The sequence below is a fragment of the Amblyraja radiata genome, chromosome 7 (genome assembly GCF_010909765.2).
Source record: "Amblyraja radiata isolate CabotCenter1 chromosome 7, sAmbRad1.1.pri, whole genome shotgun sequence".
NCBI classification, from domain to species: domain Eukaryota; kingdom Metazoa; phylum Chordata; class Chondrichthyes; order Rajiformes; family Rajidae; genus Amblyraja; species Amblyraja radiata.
In genome coordinates this window covers 51,898,462-51,916,726 of record NC_045962.1, presented here as the reverse complement: position 1 = coordinate 51,916,726, position 18,265 = coordinate 51,898,462, and the positions used below count along the sequence as shown (strand labels likewise).

Here is an 18,265-nt window from a genome sequence, read left to right as displayed (position 1 = left end):
GGCCGCTGACGTCACTGGACCAGCCCGGCGGGATGAAGGGACGCCGGTTCCTTCAGGTGAGGTTGTGAGGAATATTGCAAAATGCCGCGATATGATGGAAAGCGGGCGGGTTTTATTTCGTTCGGATGGATATTTTTTTTATCCGGAGTGAATTTTTTTTCGCATTTTGATCACCTGATTTTGTTTTGTCCTGCCTTTCCTTTTGCTTTCTCCCCCTTTCTGATTCAGGCATTTGGCGCCGCCCTGAGCAGGCTGACGTCATTTCACGCAGCCTGACTGTTGACGTAAAAGACGAGGGGGAGGGGTAATGCCGCGCCGGATGTATTGGTGAAAACCGGGTGGAGGGAGTGCAGTGGCAAAGCACAGGCTGACGTCTGTTTCAGATGGTGTGGCAATGTCCAGTTGACTGGCACATTTCGTGGCATCTGCGCCAGGCCCATCCTTCGCAACCAGGGACAGGCGCGGTTGTTACAGCAGGTAGTTACACTTGCCCATGTGCCTTGGCTCTATGCTACGCCTGATACAGCCACACACGAAGGTGGCCATCAGGGTGAGGGCGACATTGGGCACGTTTTTACCCCCCCCCCCCCCGTTGTCTGCCGACTTGTGCATTGTGGCCCATCGCACCTTGTCCATCCTCGACCCGCAGATGAACTGGAAGACGGCCCGGGTGATCCCTGTGGTGTAGGAGGGAGGGACTGGCCACACTTGCGCCAAGTGCAGCAGTACCGAGAGCACCTCACACCTGATGCTTGTTATAGAGAAGGAGCGCTGCTTCCACAGCTCTAGTTTCTTCCCCACCTTGGCTATCCGCTTCAACCAATTTTTGTCACATGCCTCTGTCACCCCCCCCCCCCCCCCCCCCCCCCCCCGAACAAGATCCCCAGCACCCTCACAAGAAGTCAGGCTTGATGGTGAAGGGGACGGAAGATTGGTCTTCCTGCGGTTCACCCTGGCTCCGGTGGCCGACTCAAGCTGGTCGCAGACACTAATCAATCTGCGGACCGACCATGGATCTGAACTGAAGACTGCAACATCGACCATGTACATGGAGGTTTTGACCTGAGTGCCCCCACTGCCTGTCAATGTCACTCCTCTTATGCTCGCGTCCTTTCTGATGGACTCACTTTTCACCCAAACATCATCCCGAATGCTACAACTGTGATTTGGTTGGTAATGCGTTTCCCTTTTGAGTTGTCCATTGCTATACCTCCTCCCTCGACTCTGTCCAGGGACCCCTACAGTCCTTTCTTCACCTGCACCTCCTCCAACCTCAGCTATTGTATCCGTTGTTCAAGATGTAGACATCGGCGAGACCAAAAGCATACTGGGCGATTGTTTCGCAGAACATCTTCGCTCAGCCCGCTTGAACCTATCTGATCTCTCAGTTGCTGTACACTTTAATTCTCCTTCCCATTCCTACACAGACCTTTCTGTCCTAAGTCTCCTCCATTGTCAGAATCAGGCTAAATGCAAATTGGAGGAAGAGCATCTCATATTTGGCTTGGGCAGCTTACAGCTCAGTGGTATGAATATTGATTTCTCTCACTTCAGGTAGCCCTGGCATTCTCCCCCTCCCCCTCCCTCTCCTTATTTCCATCCTACAAACCAGTAACAATGGCACCCATTCGTCACCCATTCCTTCTCTCCAGAGATGCTGCCTGTCCCGCTGAGTTACTCCAGTATTTTATGTCTATCTTTGGTTTAAACCAACATCTGCAGTTCCTTCGTATACAGAATTCCAAATTGTAAGAACATGTGCAAGAGATGGCGAGAATGGGAGAGTGAGGAAGCAAGCTAAGAGGAGACGGGGTAAAGATAGCTTTAGAAATCTCTCGGTTTCCAATCGATTCTCATCCTTAGTCAAAAAAGAAAGGTTATGTGAAAGAGAGAGCAGGGTGAAAATAGCAGCAAATGTGCTGAATCTTCAAAACTGTACACGGGTAGGTTTAAACTAAATAGTGGGGGGGGGGGGGGTGGGGAGACAAATTGGAAATACAAGGATGGAGTTAAAGGGAAAGAGAGTATAAGAAAAGGTAAGGAAGACACCAGAATTAATGGGACAGAAAGCTCACGAAGGGATAGGAGAGTAAGTCCACGTGAAATAGGAATCAATCAGTTAGAGATTGGTAGATGTGACATTGTAGGGATTACAGAGACATGGTTGCAGGAAGGTTGGGGCTGGCAACTCAATATTCGGGGTTATACATCCTATAGAAAGGACAGGCAGGTGGGTAGAGGAGGTGGGGTAGCTCTGTTGGTGAGGGATGAAATTCAGTCCCTTGCGAGGGGTGACATAGGGACTGACGATGTAGAGTCACTGTGGATAGAATTGAGGAATTGTAAAGGTAAGAAGACACTAATGGGAGTTATCTGCAGCCCCCCAAACAGTAGCCTGGATATAGGGTGCAAGTTGCAGCAGGAGTTAAAATTGGCATGTAACAAAGGTAATGCCACTGTGGTTATGGGAGATTTCAATATGCAGGTGGACTGGGAAAATCAGGTTGGTTCTGGACCCCAAGAAAGGGAGTTTGTAGAGTGCCTGGATTTCTGGATTTAGTGTTGTCTAATGAACCAGATTTAATAAGGGAATTCGAGGTAAAGGAACTGTTAGGAGGTAGTGACCATCTATATTATTAATGTCTAATCTTGACCGCTTTTGGCCCACTGCGATTTCCAAGAGAACGCCGCCACTTACGGCCGTCATTTTTGGCCACCTCGCTCAGAGCCCCCCTCCGCCTTCCATGACCGGAGGATTTTTCCCATCGATGAAAAATCAGAGAGATATTAATGTTTTTTTTAAAATTGCCATTCTCTCTGCTGCCCCTGCTGGAGGGAGGGGGAGGGACTATAAAACCAGGAAGTGGTGTGCCTCACTCAGTCTCTGTAAGATGGAGGAAGCCAGAGGGTCATGTCTCTCTGAGCTCTGAATAACACTGAACAGTCTGAATAACACTGAACAAAAATGACAGTCTACTCAACTGTGAGTGCGCTTAATGTGGTTTGAAAATTAAAATATGGTTGGTTTGAAGTAAAAAGGCACTGCTTGCAAATGGTTGTTTGGGGGGTTTGGGTTGAAGTAAAAAGGCACTGCCTGCAAATGGTTGTTTGGGGGGTTTGGGTTGAAGTGAAAAGGCACTGCCTGCAAATGGTTGTTTGGGGGATTTGGGTAGAAGTGAAAAGGCATTGCCTGCAAATGGTTGTTGAGGGGTTTGGGTTGAAGTGAAAAGGCACTGCCTGCAAATGGATGTTTGGGGGGTTTGGGTTGAAGTGAAAAGGCACTCCTGTAAATGGTTGTTTGTCTAAACTTGACAACTTCCTGTTTGCACTATATTGATTTTAGATAAAATGCTACCACTAACGGCTGTGATTTTTGGCCATCTTACTCAGTTCCTCTCCGCTCATCAGATGCAGAGGATTCTTCCCATCACTGAAAAACAAACGTGTTATTAGTGTTTAAGAAATGTTGAGAATCTCTCTCCTGTCAATCACGCCATGAAGGCCACACCTTTTCCGGTGGGAGGGGGAGGTATTATAAAACCCGGAAGTGTGGGTGTGGCTCAGTCTCTGCATGATGGGGGAGGGAGAGGTCACGACTCTATCTGAGCTGTGAATCAACAACACACTGAATGTCTACTGAACTGTGAGTGTGGTGTTTTGGGTGGTTTTTATGGTGGTTTCACCCTGCTTGAAATAGTATGAATGCATTTGAATGTGGTGGCCTTGCACGAAATGGTATGAAACTGCATTTGAATGTGGTGTCGTTGCACGCTGCATGAAATGGTATGAAACTGCATTTGAATTTGGTGGCCTTGCACCCTGCTTGAAGTGGTATGAAACTGCATTTGAATTTGGTGGCTTGCACACTGCTTGAAGTGGTTGGAAACTGAACCTGAATTTGATGGCCTTGCATCCTGCTTGAAGTGGTATGAAACTGCACTTGAATTTTGTGGCCTTGCACCCTGCTTGAAGAGGTAAGAAACTGGACTTGAATTTGGTGCCTTGCACCCTGCTTGAAATGGTAGGAAAATGGATTTGAATTTGGTGGCCTAGCACTCTGCTTGAAATGGAATTTCAAGGAATAGCCGTGAGTTAACTGCCAGCCCACCAGCTGTGAGTGAGCTGCCAGCACATCAGGCTTGAGGGACTGAGCTGCCACCCCAAGAATCCATTTGGCCCACAATGTCCATACTAGCCCTCTGAAGACCAGTAGTCCCTGCAGCCAACAACACCCATGCCAGCGCTCCAGAAAGCTCCCCCCCCCCCCCCCAATGGCCATCTCACCAATATTGGAATTGGTGGAGAGGTGGAATATTGCGCCAGGGGAACAGCCATCCCATGTGAACATGGGACCCAACGGGTCCCACTTAGTCTAGTAATATGATAAATTTTAATCTGCAACTTGAGAAGGGAGTAGGTTAAATCAGAAGTGTCAGTGTTGCAGTTGAACAAAGGGGACAATGAAGGCATGAGAGAGGAGCTGGCTAAGGTCGACTGGAAAAGGATCCTAGCAGGAATGACGGTGGAGCAGCAATGGCAGGAATTTCTGGGTATAATCCAAAAGATGCAGGATCATTTCATTCCAAAGAGGAAGAAAGATTCTAAGGGGAGTAAGAGGCAACCGTGGCTGACAAGGGAAGTTAGGGACGGTATAAAACTAAAATAAAAGGTGTATAACATGGCAAAGAGTAGCGGAAAGCCAGAGGATTGGGAAAACTTTCAAAGGACATCAGAAGGTAACAAAAAGGGCAATACGGGGTGAAAAAATGAAGTACGAAGGTAAACCCGCCAAGAATATAAAGAAGGATAGTGTAAACGACTTAACAGACATAGGTCAGGAGTTTAAATCATCTTTAATCATAAGGAATAGTAGAGCAGTACAGTAGGTTAGTTCATCGCTACTACTAGTATAACTACGTAATGTAGGAAATGGGTGTTAATACAAAGTGTACAGTAAGGTGGAGTTAGTGATGCTACATTACTCTGATTGGTTCACATGCAATAACCAATCTACATCCTTCCCCGTAGAGAGAAAAGTTGTTAAGACAAATGTTAAACACATGCAGTTTCATGAAAACACATATTCGGCGTACCTGTCAGGTCGTCTACTAATGTGACCCGAACGCGTACGGACAAACCCCTCTCCCTCCATACCAGAAAGGTCAGTGGGGCTGGGAGGTGGGGAACCCGAAAAAGAGAGTGCAGCCGGGGACACTTGAGGAGACCTGGCGGGGTGAGCATGCGGGAATGTTAACGTGGGTGGATGGGGTAACCGACCGAGGCGGAGAGTGCATGCTGGGACTAGGGAGAACAGGGGCAGCAGAGGGTTTAAATGGCAGAGGCGGTGCATATGGGCCAGTAGGAGCTGGTCGAGGTTCGTTCACAAGCAGGAGATGTTGACGGCTGCGCCGGTACAGAACACCATCGGCGTTGACAAGGTAGGAATGAGGTTCTTTGGATGGGCCTACAACGAAACCCAGACGGGTATGTCCCACAGCAGTCTGCAAACGGACCACTTGACCTTGCATTAGTGGTTTTAGTGGTTTGCTGGACTTGTCATAGGAGCGCTTCTGAATATCGTGTCTCTCCTGAATGCGCTTCTGGACCGCAGTGGGTTTGCGCACCTGTGGCTTCAGCTGTTGCTGGGCAATGGGTAGTGGAGGCCGTGTTGTACAAGATATTAGCCGTTGAGCGGGGGAACCCAGGACCCCGTCCCTGGAAATGTTTCTCAGGTTCAGGAGGTCGAGGTAGACATCAGACTTGGCAAGATGAGAATGTTCCATAAGCTGTTTTGCGCTCCTGACGGCACGTTCAGCGAGGCCGTTGGATTGGGGGTATTCAGGGCTGCTGGTGACATGGTGGAAGTTCCATCGTCTGGCAAAGTGTTTAAATGCTTGGCTGGTGAGTTGTCTTCCGTTGTCAGTTTGCAGACGAACTGGTACGCCGAATACGGAAAAATGTCTCTGAAGCTTTTGTATAACTATCTCGGATGTGATGGTGGGCAACAAGTTCGAACTGGTTGGAGTATGAGTCGACTAGGACTAGGTAGTGTTTACTGTGCCATTCAAAAATGTCCGCTGCAAGAGATGTCCAAGGCAGTGCTGGAGGGGGTTGCAGTAGAGGCTGCTTCTGTTGGTGGGGTACCAAACGGTTGCAGATGGGGCAGGGTGCCATTTTGTGGCCTGGGTGGCCATTGTGTACCTCTTTAAAGTATTCGTCTTGCAAGGATGATGGGATCACGACTTTGTGACCCTTGACGATGATTCCGTCTTGCATTACCAACTCATCACGGACTAGGAAGAATGGCTGTACCTCCAGTGGTGCGCTGGGTTGTCTTTCGGGCCAGCCTCTTTTGATAATGGAGGAAAGCAGCTGTAGAGTTCCGTTCAGCGGCTGTGTGCTTCGCCAGGTGACGTAGGCGTTCCGTGGGAACGAAGTCAACCTTGAGAACTGTGAGCTCGTCACATTCATATGGATGCCGTTCACTGGACGCACGTGGTGCGAGAGAGAGAGAGTGTCGGCAATGAGCATACTTTGCCTTTTTTGTAAACGATCTTGAAATCAAATCGCTGGAGCTGCATCATCATGCGCTGCAAACGTGCAGGTGCTGCGTGAATAGGTTTGTTCAGGATGGTTACTAGTGGTTGATGGTCGGTTTCGATTGTGAAAGTTTTCCTAAAGATGAAATCTTTAAATTTGGGGCATGAGAAGACAACAGCTAGCAGCTCCTTTTCGATTTGGGCATAGCGCTGTTCAGTGTCCGTCATGGTGCGAGAGGCGTACGATACAGGCAGCACTGTGCCGTCGGCAGATGTTTGAAGGCAGGCTGCGCCCAACACGTATTGTGAGGCATCACAGGTAATTGTGACTGGTTACATCAGGTTTAAGTATGTAAAGGTGGGAGCGCTGGCCAGGTTCAATTCAATTCAATTCAACTTTAATGTCATTGCACAAATACTGAGTATGGGTACAACGAAATGCAGTTTTGCGTCAGTCCGTAGTAGTAGTGCATATAGAAATTTAAAAAAAAGAAGATACAGAATAATCAAAAATACAGAATAATTAAACAATGGGGACGGAGGGACCAGAGAAATCTATCGGTGGGACTCCGAGTTCAGCAATGTGATGGTATAATTGTAGAAGCTGTTCCTCATCCTGCTGGTACGAGACCTGAGGCTCCTGTACCGTCTCCCTGATGGGAGGAGGGCAAACATAGAAACATAGAAATTAGGTGCAGGAGTAGGCCATTCGGCCCTTCGAGCCTGCACCGCCATTCAATATGATCATGGCTGATCATCCAACTCAGTATCCCGTACCTGCCTTCTCTCCATACCCTCTGATCCCCTTAGCCACAAGGGCCACATCTAACTCCCTCTTAAATATAGCCAATGAACTGGCCTCGACTACCCTTTGTGGCAGGGAGTTCCAGACAATCCATGGTTGGGGTGGGAGGGGTCTTTAATGATCTTCCCAGCCCGTCTCAGACACCGTTTCCAGTGGAGGGCATCCATGGCAGGTAGCGGGGCACCGATGATGTGCTGCGCGGTTTTCACCACCCGTTGTAGTGCCTTCCTGTCCGCAACAGTGCAGCTGCTGTACCATACCGTGAAGCAGGTGGTCAGGATGCTCTCGATGGTACAGCGGTAGAAGTTGGTCAGTATCTGGGGGGACAGGTGGGCTTTCTTGAGCCTCCTCAGGAAGTAAAGGCGCTGCTGTGCCTTTTTGATCAGCTTGGAGGTGTTGAGGGACCAGGACAAATCCTCCGAGATATGTACCCCGAGGAATTTGTAGCTGGAGACGCGCTCCACCTCAGTCCCGTTTATATGGATGGGGGTATGACTGCCTCCTCTGACCTTCCTGAAGTCGACAATAATTTCCTTCGTCTTCTTGGAGTTGAGGACGAGGTATTGTTGGCACACCAGGTTGTCAGGTGCTGGACCTCCTCTCTGTAGGCTGACTCATCGTTGTCACTGATCAGTCCTACCACCGTGGTGTCATCAGCAAACTTAATGATGGCGTTGGATCCGTACTTAGGGATGCAGTCGTGGGTGAAGAGGGAGTAGAGGAGAGGGCTGAGCACACAGCCCTGTGGCACGCCGGTGTTCAGTGTTATAGTGGAGGAGGTGAGGTTGTTGACCCTAACAGACTGGTCTGTTGGTGAGGAAATCCAGTGTCCAGTTGCAGAAGGAGGTGGAGATGCCAAGTCCGCTGAGTTTGGTGATCAAGCTGGCGGGGATGACAGTGTTAAAGGCAGAGCTGAAATCGATGAACAGCAACCTGATGTAGGAGTTGTTGTTGTCCAGGTGGGTCAGGGCAGAGTGTAGGGCCGCCGATATGGCGTCCTCTGTAGACCTGTTGGCCCGGTAGGCAAACTGATGGGGGTCCAGTGTGGGGGGGAGGCTGGCTTTGAGGTGAGCCAAGATCAGCCGCTCAAAGCACTTAGCAATGACAGGGGTGAGTGCCACTGGGCGGAAATCGTTGAGACTCCCTGTGGCTGATTGTTTGGGCACTAGCACGATGGTTGATGTCTTGAGGCAAGTGGGGACAACACCCTGGGCCAGTGACAGATTGAAAATGTCGGTGAAGACTGGGGATAGTTGTCCAGCACATGCCCTGAGCACCCGGCCAGGGATGCCATCGGGGCCGGCAGCTTTGTGCTCATTCACCTTGCTCAGTGCATCTTGTACAGCAGAGGTGGAGAGACTGAGGGGTTGTTCATTCGGGGGTGGAGCAACTTTGATGGCTGGGGTTTTGTTATCACGGTCAAAGCGAGCATAGAAATGGTTTAGGTCGTCAGGAAGGGAGGCGTTGTCTGGGGGAGGCGTGTTAACTTTCTGGTAATCGGCAAGGGATTTGATTCCTTGCCACATGCGCCTGGGGTCAGAGTTGTTATGGAAGTGCTCCTCAATCCGCCGTTTGTGATTGAGTTTGGCATTCCTAATTCCCATTTTCAGATTGGCCCTGGATGAGCTGTATCCCTCAGCGTCGCCAGATCTGAAAGCGGCATCGCGAGCCTTCAGTAGGAGTCTGACCTCCCTGCTCATCCACGGCTTCTGGTTAGGGAAGGTCTTTATCTCTTTGTGGGTAGTGACATTATCGGTGCAGAATTTTATATAGTCCATAACTGTTGTGTGTTTTAAAGAGTCAAACAACTGTTGGTGTTGCTGGTACCAGGTCCAGGCAGTGTCCTTTTGGGTGAGTTATCTTAGTGGCGAGATGAGTTCGTAGAGATTGGGTATAAACTTTCCTAAATAGTTGATCATACCCAGAAAGCGTTGAAGGCTGTGTATGTCGGCTGGGGCAGGCATTTCGTTGATGGCTGCAGTTTTCTTAGGGTCTGGCTTCAGTCCATTGCAGGTGAATACGTGTCCGACATAGGTGACCTCGGGAACGCGGAACTTGCATTTCTTGGGGTTGAACTTTAGGTTGATTTCACGTGCCCTGTCCAGAATCTGCTTTAAATTTGAGTCATGCTCTGCTAGGTCTTTGCCATACACCAGGATGTCATCAACAATGATAGCGTATGGGAAGCCTGCGAACAGATGTTCCATGGTTCTCTGAAAAACTTCACTAGCCGAATTGATACCAAATGGCATTCTGAGAAATTTGAATCTGCAAAATAGTGTGGCAAACGTGGTGAGGTTCGAGGACTCGTCATCTAGAGGTATCTGCCAGAACGAGCTTTTTGCATCTAGCACGGAGAACACTGTTACGCGACCGATTTGAGCCGCGACGTCTCCGATAGTTCTCGTCAGATAGTGTGGGCGCTTGATGGCTGTGTTTAGGTCTCTTGGGTTGATGCACACTCTGAGCTCATCTTTATCTTTCTATTTCGTGACAACCATGGTGGAAACCCAGTCTGTAGGTTCATTGATTTCAGCCAGTACACCCATGGACACCATATTTTTAAGTTCAGTCTGGATTCTGTCACGCCTGGCATGTGAGGGGCACGGACGGCTGGGACGACGATGGGGTCAATGGCGATTTTGTAAGTCACAGGCAGCTTGCCCAGTGTATTATCGAACAGATCTTGGTAGTTTTGAATCGGGTCATCAGATATTTGTAGCTTGTGGACGGAGCGGCCGAAAGAGACTAACCCCAGGTCCTGGCATGCATGAATTCCCAGAAAAGTCACAGACTTTGATTTTAGGACGTAGAAAATCAGATTTTTTGTGACATTTTCCAATACACACTTGAAGCTAGTTTTTCCAAGGGGGTACATCACCTCCCCCCCATAGGCATGCAAGGTAGAGGCGTCTCTAGTCAAGGTCTCATTATTTCTTATCTTGTTGCAGACGCTCAGGGACATTACATTCACGCGCGCTCCGGTATCCAATTTGGCCTTCACAGGCTTGTTATTAATTAGCATGGAAACAGAGGGGTCCAAAAGCTTACCAGCTGTGTGGAGGAGAGTAGACTCTTCATATGAGCTAATTGGATCATCCTCGTGGGCAGCTTCCAGCTGTTATTGGGAGTCGGAGAATGTTTGGTCTTGTAGCAGCAGGTGTAGATTAAACGCCAAACTGGAATTGCGGTTCCCACGGGACCTGCAGCAAATGGTGAAGTGGTTCATTTTCTTTCAGTAGTTGCATGGCTTGCCGTTCGCTGGACAGAATAGCCGACCTTTGTTGTGGAAGTAGTTAGTTAGGGCACCTTTGCGGCGGTTCATTCACAAAGTTTCTGCTAGTTGTCGGCGTTGCGCGTTTAGTGAAGCCCGTCTGGTTTATACTCTTTTTATGGGTGTCAAACTGGTCGCTCAGTGGGGCCACAACCTCCGACGTATGGCAGGCATGCACAGCTTGTTCGAGAGTTAGGTCAGTATTACGGAGTAGTTCTGTTTTGAGCTTTCGATCAGACATACCACTAACGAGTTTGTCACGTATCAACTCATTCGTTATTTCACCGAAGCGACATCGCCGAGTCATGTATTTCAAGTCGCAAATGAAACGTTCAACAGGTTCATCAGGAAGCTGTTGTCGCGCGAAGAATTTAGCTCTTTCCAGGATGTGGTTAGAAGGCAGGTCACACAGTTCACGGAATTTACGCAGCTGTACATTGGGGTTACGCATAGTCTCGGCTGGTACCACTACCTGGCCGTTACCGTCAAGTACAGCTTGCGCAAAGTCGAAGGTTTGCGCGCGAATCAGAGCCTCGGGTCCCGCCAGGTTTAGCAAGAGCGAAGCCTTGACCTCATCTGGATCATTGTGATGGACGATGTTGATATAGTGTTCATAGTCAATCTCGAAAAGCCTCCATCGTTCTCCAATGTCCGAATCAAAGATGAGCTGAGCTGGCTTGCGGCACGAGTGAGCCATGGTAATAAAAGATCAGACTAATAAAACGCAAATAAAACCCGGTATACCGACGCAGTGGGTTACTTCACGCTTTCTGACACCATGTAAATGACTTAACAGACAGGTCTGGAGTTTAAATCATCTTTAATCATAAGGAATAGTAGAGCAGTACAGTAGGTTGTTAGTTCATCACTACTGCTAGTATAACTACGTAATGTAGGAAATGGGTGTTAATATAAAGTGTACAGTAAGGTGGAGTTAGTGATGCTACATTACTCTGATTGGTTCACATGCAATAACCAATCTACAGATAGTAAAAGCTTCTTTAGGTATGTTAAGAGCAAAAGATTAGTAAAGACACATGTGGGTCCCTTGAAGGCTGAAACAGGTGAAATTATTATGGTGAACAAGGAAATGGCAGAAGAGTTGAACAGGTACTTTGGTTCTGTCTTCACTAAGGAAGACACAAACAATCTCCCAGATGTCAGAGGACATAGGATCTAGGGAGACAGGAACTGAAAGAAATTTGCATTAGGCGAGAAATAGTATTGGGTAGACTGATGGGACTGAAGGCTGATGAATCCCCAGGGCCTGATGGTCTGCATCCCAGAGTACTCAAAGAGGTGCCTCTAGAAATCGTGGACGCATTGGTGATCATTTTCCAATGTTCTATAGATTCAGGATCAGTTCCTGTGGATTGGAGGGTTGCTAATGTTATTCCACTGTAACTTTTTCAATGTCCAACTTTCCGTTGCCATTACTACACGAGTAAGTGGGAGTGATCTTACGGAGACGAAAAGAACGGATCTTCCAGTCATTATTTCTAGCTTAATTGGTTCTTTATTGAAGTAATTGTACAGACAAAAAGTTGAACATACCAGATCCTCTTTATTCTTATACAAATTGTAGCTATCCGTTCTTACTATCTGGTGAGAACTGTGTCCTCTCCTGGTCCATAGATCCCTGATGACAAGTAGATAGAGTGGTAAAGAGGACATATGGTATGTTTGGCTTCATTGTTTGGAGCATTGAGTTTAAGAATCAGGAAATAATGATACTGCTCTATATGACTTTGGTTTTGCTAGCAATTCCAGTTTCCAGGAAATATGTAGAGGCTTTGGAGAGGATGCAGAAGAGGTTTACCAGAATGCTGCCTGGGTTAGAGGGTGGTTTGCTACAAGAAGAGGTTAGATAAACTTGGCTGTTTTTTTCTGGAACTACCAGGGAGACAGATACGGTAGTGGTGTTTCAGAGGCTTTTAAATAGGCACACAGATATGCAGGGAATGAAGGGGTATTAATCATGTGCAAGCAGATGAGAATAGTTTATAATCAGATCATGTTCTGTGCAGACATTGGGGGCCAAAAGGCCTGTTCCTGTGCTGTATTGTTCTGTATAAACATCCTGCTTATTGATATCCACTTTGGATTTTGTCAGGGCTATTTCTGACATACCAGCTTCAGTTAAAGTGAGAATGACTGGTCAATATCATGGTAGAATTGAGTTGAGCATGCATCAAGGAGACCTGGTAAAATTGAAGGCAGTGGGAATCAAAAGGAAGACAGTCCCATAGTTGGATCTATACCTAGCACAAAGAAAGAAGGATGTGGTTGTTGGAGGTCAATTATCCCTTGTAGTGGCCATTTGGCTTGTTTTGCGTGTCTTTAATGAAGGCATGTGTCTTTAATTTTTAGACTGCCCGTTATATTGTGGGTGGGATTTATGACGTATTTTGGGGGCTAAGTTTCTTGCGCAGAAGCTTAGTTTTTAGTTTAGTTTGGGACCAGCGTAGAGAAGATTTACCCTTCGACCATGCGAAGTGTAACGGAAACACGAGTTTTCTAATGTTTAAAGCGATAAGCTGGAGTTCGATGAAGATTATTATAACGAGCCGGATGACGTTTGGATGTACCTTATTGTTTTTCATCAACAATAAAGAATGTATCAATCAAAAGACTGTTTGGAAGATTTGTCTGTGAAGATGCTTTGAAGGTCTTTGACGGGGAGCTCGCATATGTACGGAGACATTCCCCTTAACCATGTAGTCCATTTAGCGGCTAGAGGGAGTAATCTCTTGAACGATATAAAAATCTGCCGCTACATCCCTGTCCCAGGACATCAAGCAAGAGTTTGTCATGGTAGTTCTTCTGGACAATGTTTTCGTCAAACTGTTTTTAACTGTCTCATTAATCGTCTTCCTTCAATTGTAAGATCAGAAATAGGGATATTCAGTATTGATTGCACAACATTAAATTGTATTTGAACTCCTCAGCAAATGAAGCTGCCTTAATGCAGCAAGACCCAGACAACATTCCATGACAAACTACCACAAAAGATGTATAATCATTCCAGGCCTAATGTTTCATTGATAAAAAGCAAGTAAGATCTGTACCACAAAATTGCTAGACAATGACAATTGCAAGAAGTGAGAATTTAACCATACCTATCCTGACATTTATAGATACATAGATACATAGAAAATAGGTGCAGGAGTAGGCCATTCGGCCCTTCGAGCCTGCACCGCCATTCAATATGATCATGGCTGATCATCCAACTCAGTATCCCGTACCTGCCTTCTCTCCATACCCCCTGATCCCTTTAGCCACAAGGGCTACATCTAACTCCCTCTTAAATATAGCCAATGAACTGGCCTCAACTACCCTCTGTGGCAGAGAGTTCCAGAGATTCACCACTCTCTGTGTGAAAAAGTTTCTTCTCATCTCGGTCCTAAAGGATTTCCCCCTTATCCTTAAGCTGTGACCCCTTGTCCTGGACTTCCCCAACATCGGGAAAAATCTTCCTGCATCTAGCCTGTCCAACCCCATAAGAATTTTGTACGTTTCTATAAGATCCCCTCTCAATCTCCTAAATTCTAGCGAGTATAAGCCAAGTCTATCCAGTCTTTCTTCATATGAAAGTCCTGACATCCCAGGAATCAGTCTGGTGAACCTTCTCTGCACTCCCTCTATGGCTATAATGTTCTTCCTCAGATTTGGAGACCAAAACTGTACGCAATACTCCAGGTGTGGTCTCACCAAGACTCTGTACAACTGCAGTAGAACCTCCCTGCTCCTATACTCAAATTTCACACCATTGTTAGCAGTCCTTTACCATCAACATCTTGTGGGTCACCGTGAACTAGAGATTCAACAGGATTATTTGCATAAGTACCATGGCTAAAGATGGGTCAAAGAATTGGTATAATGTGGTAAGTGAACACATTATACCAATCCTAAACACTTTCCACCGTCTGCAAGTGATGGTGGATGAGAAACCAATCAAGTGCTTTATGATGGATGGTGTCAATCTGTTGTAGCAGCATGCATCAAGGCAGATGGACAATATTTCCTCATGCTTCTGCTCCATACCCACAATATCTACCATCCAGATGGAGATCAGGTTTATGGAGATACAAGGTTTTGACCCAAAACAGTGATCATTCCTCACCCCCAACAGATGCTACTCAACTGGCTGAGCTCCTACAGTAGATTATTTGCCGTTCCAGGTTCCAAATTGAATGTGGGTGGGGGGTGGGGGGGTTGTTGGAGAGAGATGTGGTGGGACAAAGTCAGGCAAGTGATCTGACTTGCAGGGGGGGAGGATGTTTGATTGGTCAATGGTTGGACAAAGGGAAGAGATGAAAAGATAATAACTGAGATAAGATAGAAGAGTCATTCATTTTTAAGTCGGGAAGAAATACAGGTGGGAAGGGGCAGGATAAGTGGGTGTGAATCCAGGTGGGGCACAGAGAAGAGAAGGCAAAAGAAAGGTCAAAATGGGAAGGTGAGTTAAAATGGTTTGGGAGATCCAGCAGCCTTTGGCAGAGCTTTCTGTCCTGGGACTCATCCATTGCCAGAGTGTGGGCCACATGTAATGAAACTGGAGAAATAGCACATCATATTCTGCGTTGGTAGTTTACAACCTAATGGTATGAGGACTGAATTCACCAATTTTAGTTAACTAACCTACAAACACCCCCCCCCCCCCCCCCCCTCCCCCTCATTTTCAAAATCACAATGTTTGGTACCAATCACTGCCCATCATCCAAGGTCTGTTAAATGGGCAAAACAGGGAAATGCATCTTAATTTTTATATCACAACATTTCATATTATTAAAAGCAGTTCACCTGCTGTAAGGCATTTGAGGCACCCTGAACCAATGGAAAATGTAATAGTTATGTTGTCTTGGTTTTTGCACGTTTTTTTCTTTTTACACTCTTGCAGATTTCAGTTGTACATGTAACCCACTGTACTTGTGCCTATGACAATAAACTCGACTTGGTTTTTCTTTGTTAATTTTAAAATAAAACAAAGCAGCATGAAACAGCCAGGAAGTAATACGAGGCTTGAAGGTACACAAAATTGCTGGAGAAACTCAGCGGGTGCAGCAGCATCTATGGAGCGAAGGAAATAGGCGACGTTTCGGGCCAAATCCTTCTTCAGACTGATGGGGGGTGGGGGGGAGAAGGAAGGAAAAGGAGAGGAGGAGGAGCCCGAGGGTGGGCGGATGGGAGGGTGGGAGGAGACAGCTAGAGGGTTAAGGAAGGGGAGGAGACAGCAAGGACTAGCAAAATTGGGAGAATTCAATGTTAATGCCATCCGGACGCAAGGTCCCCAGGCGGAATATGAGGTGCTAATACGAGGCTGCAGCGTCCTCTTGTTTTTCAGTCAAATCAACAGATAAATTACTGCAGTCTCGTGCAACCCCCCTATTGTTTGTCATTATCTAAAACAGTTTTCACCGCCTATTTAGTACGGCAAAAATGAAGAATTTCTAGTGAATGGAGACTAAAGACGAAACTTACACAATTCTAAAGTAAAAACGTTGCTGGAAAGACTCATCGGCATCTGTGAAAGGAAAAACAAGTGTGGAGAATCATGCCCCGAATCCATCACTGAATCCATGCTGACCACGAAGTACCCTTCCTCCTTATTCTACCCAACCCCATTTTATTCTCCCCCACATTATCATCAGCCCCTCTCAGATTCTATCAACAATCAACAGGGGCAATAACTGTTACGAATTAACCCACCAACCTGCACATATTGGCATGTAAGAGCAAACCAGAGTACCTGGGGGAAACCCAAGCAGTCATAGGGAGAACATGAAAACTCCGCACAGAAAGCACTAGATCTGGATGGTAGCGGTTTTGGAAGACGGGTCAGAAACATGAGGAAATATTGTCCACTTACCTTGATGCATGCTGCTCCAACAACAGATTGACACCATCCATGCTAAAGCACTTGATTCGTTTATCATGCACCATATTTTACAGAAGATGGAAAACGTTTGGGATATCAGGAGATAAATCGCTTACCACACGATACCCTTCCTCTGGTCCGCCTTTAGCAATGGTATTTGTGCAAATAATCCTGTTGAGTTTCGGGTTCATGGTGACCTGCATGCAGGGTGTCTGTGGTGAAGGACTCGGTGCTATAAATGCTAGTAATCCAGAACAGAGTAACATACAATGTAACCCAGCAACAGAGATACTGATACAATGTAAGGTTTCGATTAACACCAAAACAGTGTGTAACCCAGCTGGAATTTCTCTTTCGTGTTTTACTCGCTCTCCAAATCAAACGACTCTTTTTAAACTTTCGTTTAGCGTGCTCCTTTGTTTCTCTTTCGACTACTCCCTGGAGGAACAGCAGTTTGTTTTTACCTTAAGATTCAAGCAATCACATTCTCTTAGGTACACAAAATTGCTGGGGAAACTCAGCAGGTGCAGCAGCATCTATGGAGCGAAGGAAATAGGCGACGTTTCGGGCCGAAACCCTTCTTCAGACAATCACATTCTCTTGTCTCTCCTTTCTCTCCTCATTTCGAAACGCGTTTCGCACGCGTGTCCGTGTGTTCTGGTCCGCACCGGCCCCCGTGTAGGCCGCGCTGCCAAGCCGGAGCCGGTGGTGGAGCTGAGATGGCGCCGACGATGGGCCGAAGGTGAGGCCAAAGTCCAGGGAGAGGGCGGAGAGGGCTCAGCATCAACGACGCGTGGAAATCAGTGTAACAGTGACGGGCGAGTGAGTCTGTGCCAGGATCAACGAGTGAGTGTGGGGTAGTGTGCGTGAGAATGGGTCCGTGTCAGCGAGTACGTGATCGTGTGTGTCAGCGAGTGTTTGAACGTTATGTGTCAGCGTGAATGAGATCGTGTGTGTTCATGTGAGAATGTGTGTGTCTCAGTCAGTGTTTGAACGTGATGTCAGCCAGTTGAAGACTGCGTGTTCCAGAGTGTGCGAGTGTGTATGCGGCCGTGGGAGTGAGGTCGTGTGCGTGTCAGTCAGTGTTTGACGTGATGGCTCAGCGAGTGTGAGATCGTGTGTGCCAGAGTCTGTGTCAGAGATTGTGGGAATGTGTGTGTGTGTCTCTGAAAATGTGCATGTGTCAGCGAGTGTGAAATGTCTGTGTCAATGAGTGTGAGAATGTGTGCACGCCAGTGACTGTGAGAATGTGTGTGTGTGTCAGCAAGTGAAGGAATATGAATCTGATTGAAAAAATATGTATCAGCAAATTTGAGAATGTGGGTGTGCCAATGAGTATGGGAACGGGCGTGTGTCAGAGTGTGGGAGTGTGTGTGTTAGCAAGTGTGAAACGTGTCAGTGCATGTTAGCAAAAGTGGGGCAGTGTCAGAGTGTGAGAATGTATGTGTCAGCAGGTGTGAGAATCCATATGTGTCAGTGAGTGAGAATGTGTGTTTCATAATGTGGAAATGTATGTGTGTGAGAGTATATCTGTCAACGAGCGTGGAACTGTGTGTTAGCAAGTGTGGAAATTTGTGTGTCAGTGAGTGTGAGATTGTGTGTTTCATTAAATTCTTATGAAACAGTAGAATGTAGGTGATATACGCCGTGCACTTCCCCCTCAATCACTCAGATCAAGGATAGCAAACTTTTGGTATGATATACAGCTGCCTCTACATTGCCTACTCAAACACTCAGAGCAGGGAAAACATGGGGCCTGGGGATAAAGA

General features: G+C 47.1%; 1 protein-coding gene across 5 annotated transcripts in view; it reads left to right on the top strand.

The window, feature by feature from the left end:
* Positions 1 to 17,118: 17,118 nt before the first annotated feature.
* Positions 17,119 to 18,265, top strand: part of als2 (alsin Rho guanine nucleotide exchange factor ALS2) — a 92,314-nt gene continuing 91,167 nt past the window's right edge. For 4 of the 5 annotated variants that reach the window (XM_033024516.1, XM_033024513.1, XM_033024514.1 and 1 more), the window contains exon 1: positions 17,119 to 17,238. The gene's annotated coding sequence lies outside the window, so the exon portion shown is untranslated. Of the gene's footprint in view, positions 17,239 to 17,296; positions 17,319 to 18,265 lie in introns of those variants that run through there. The other variant, XM_033024512.1, reaches the window with a different exon arrangement.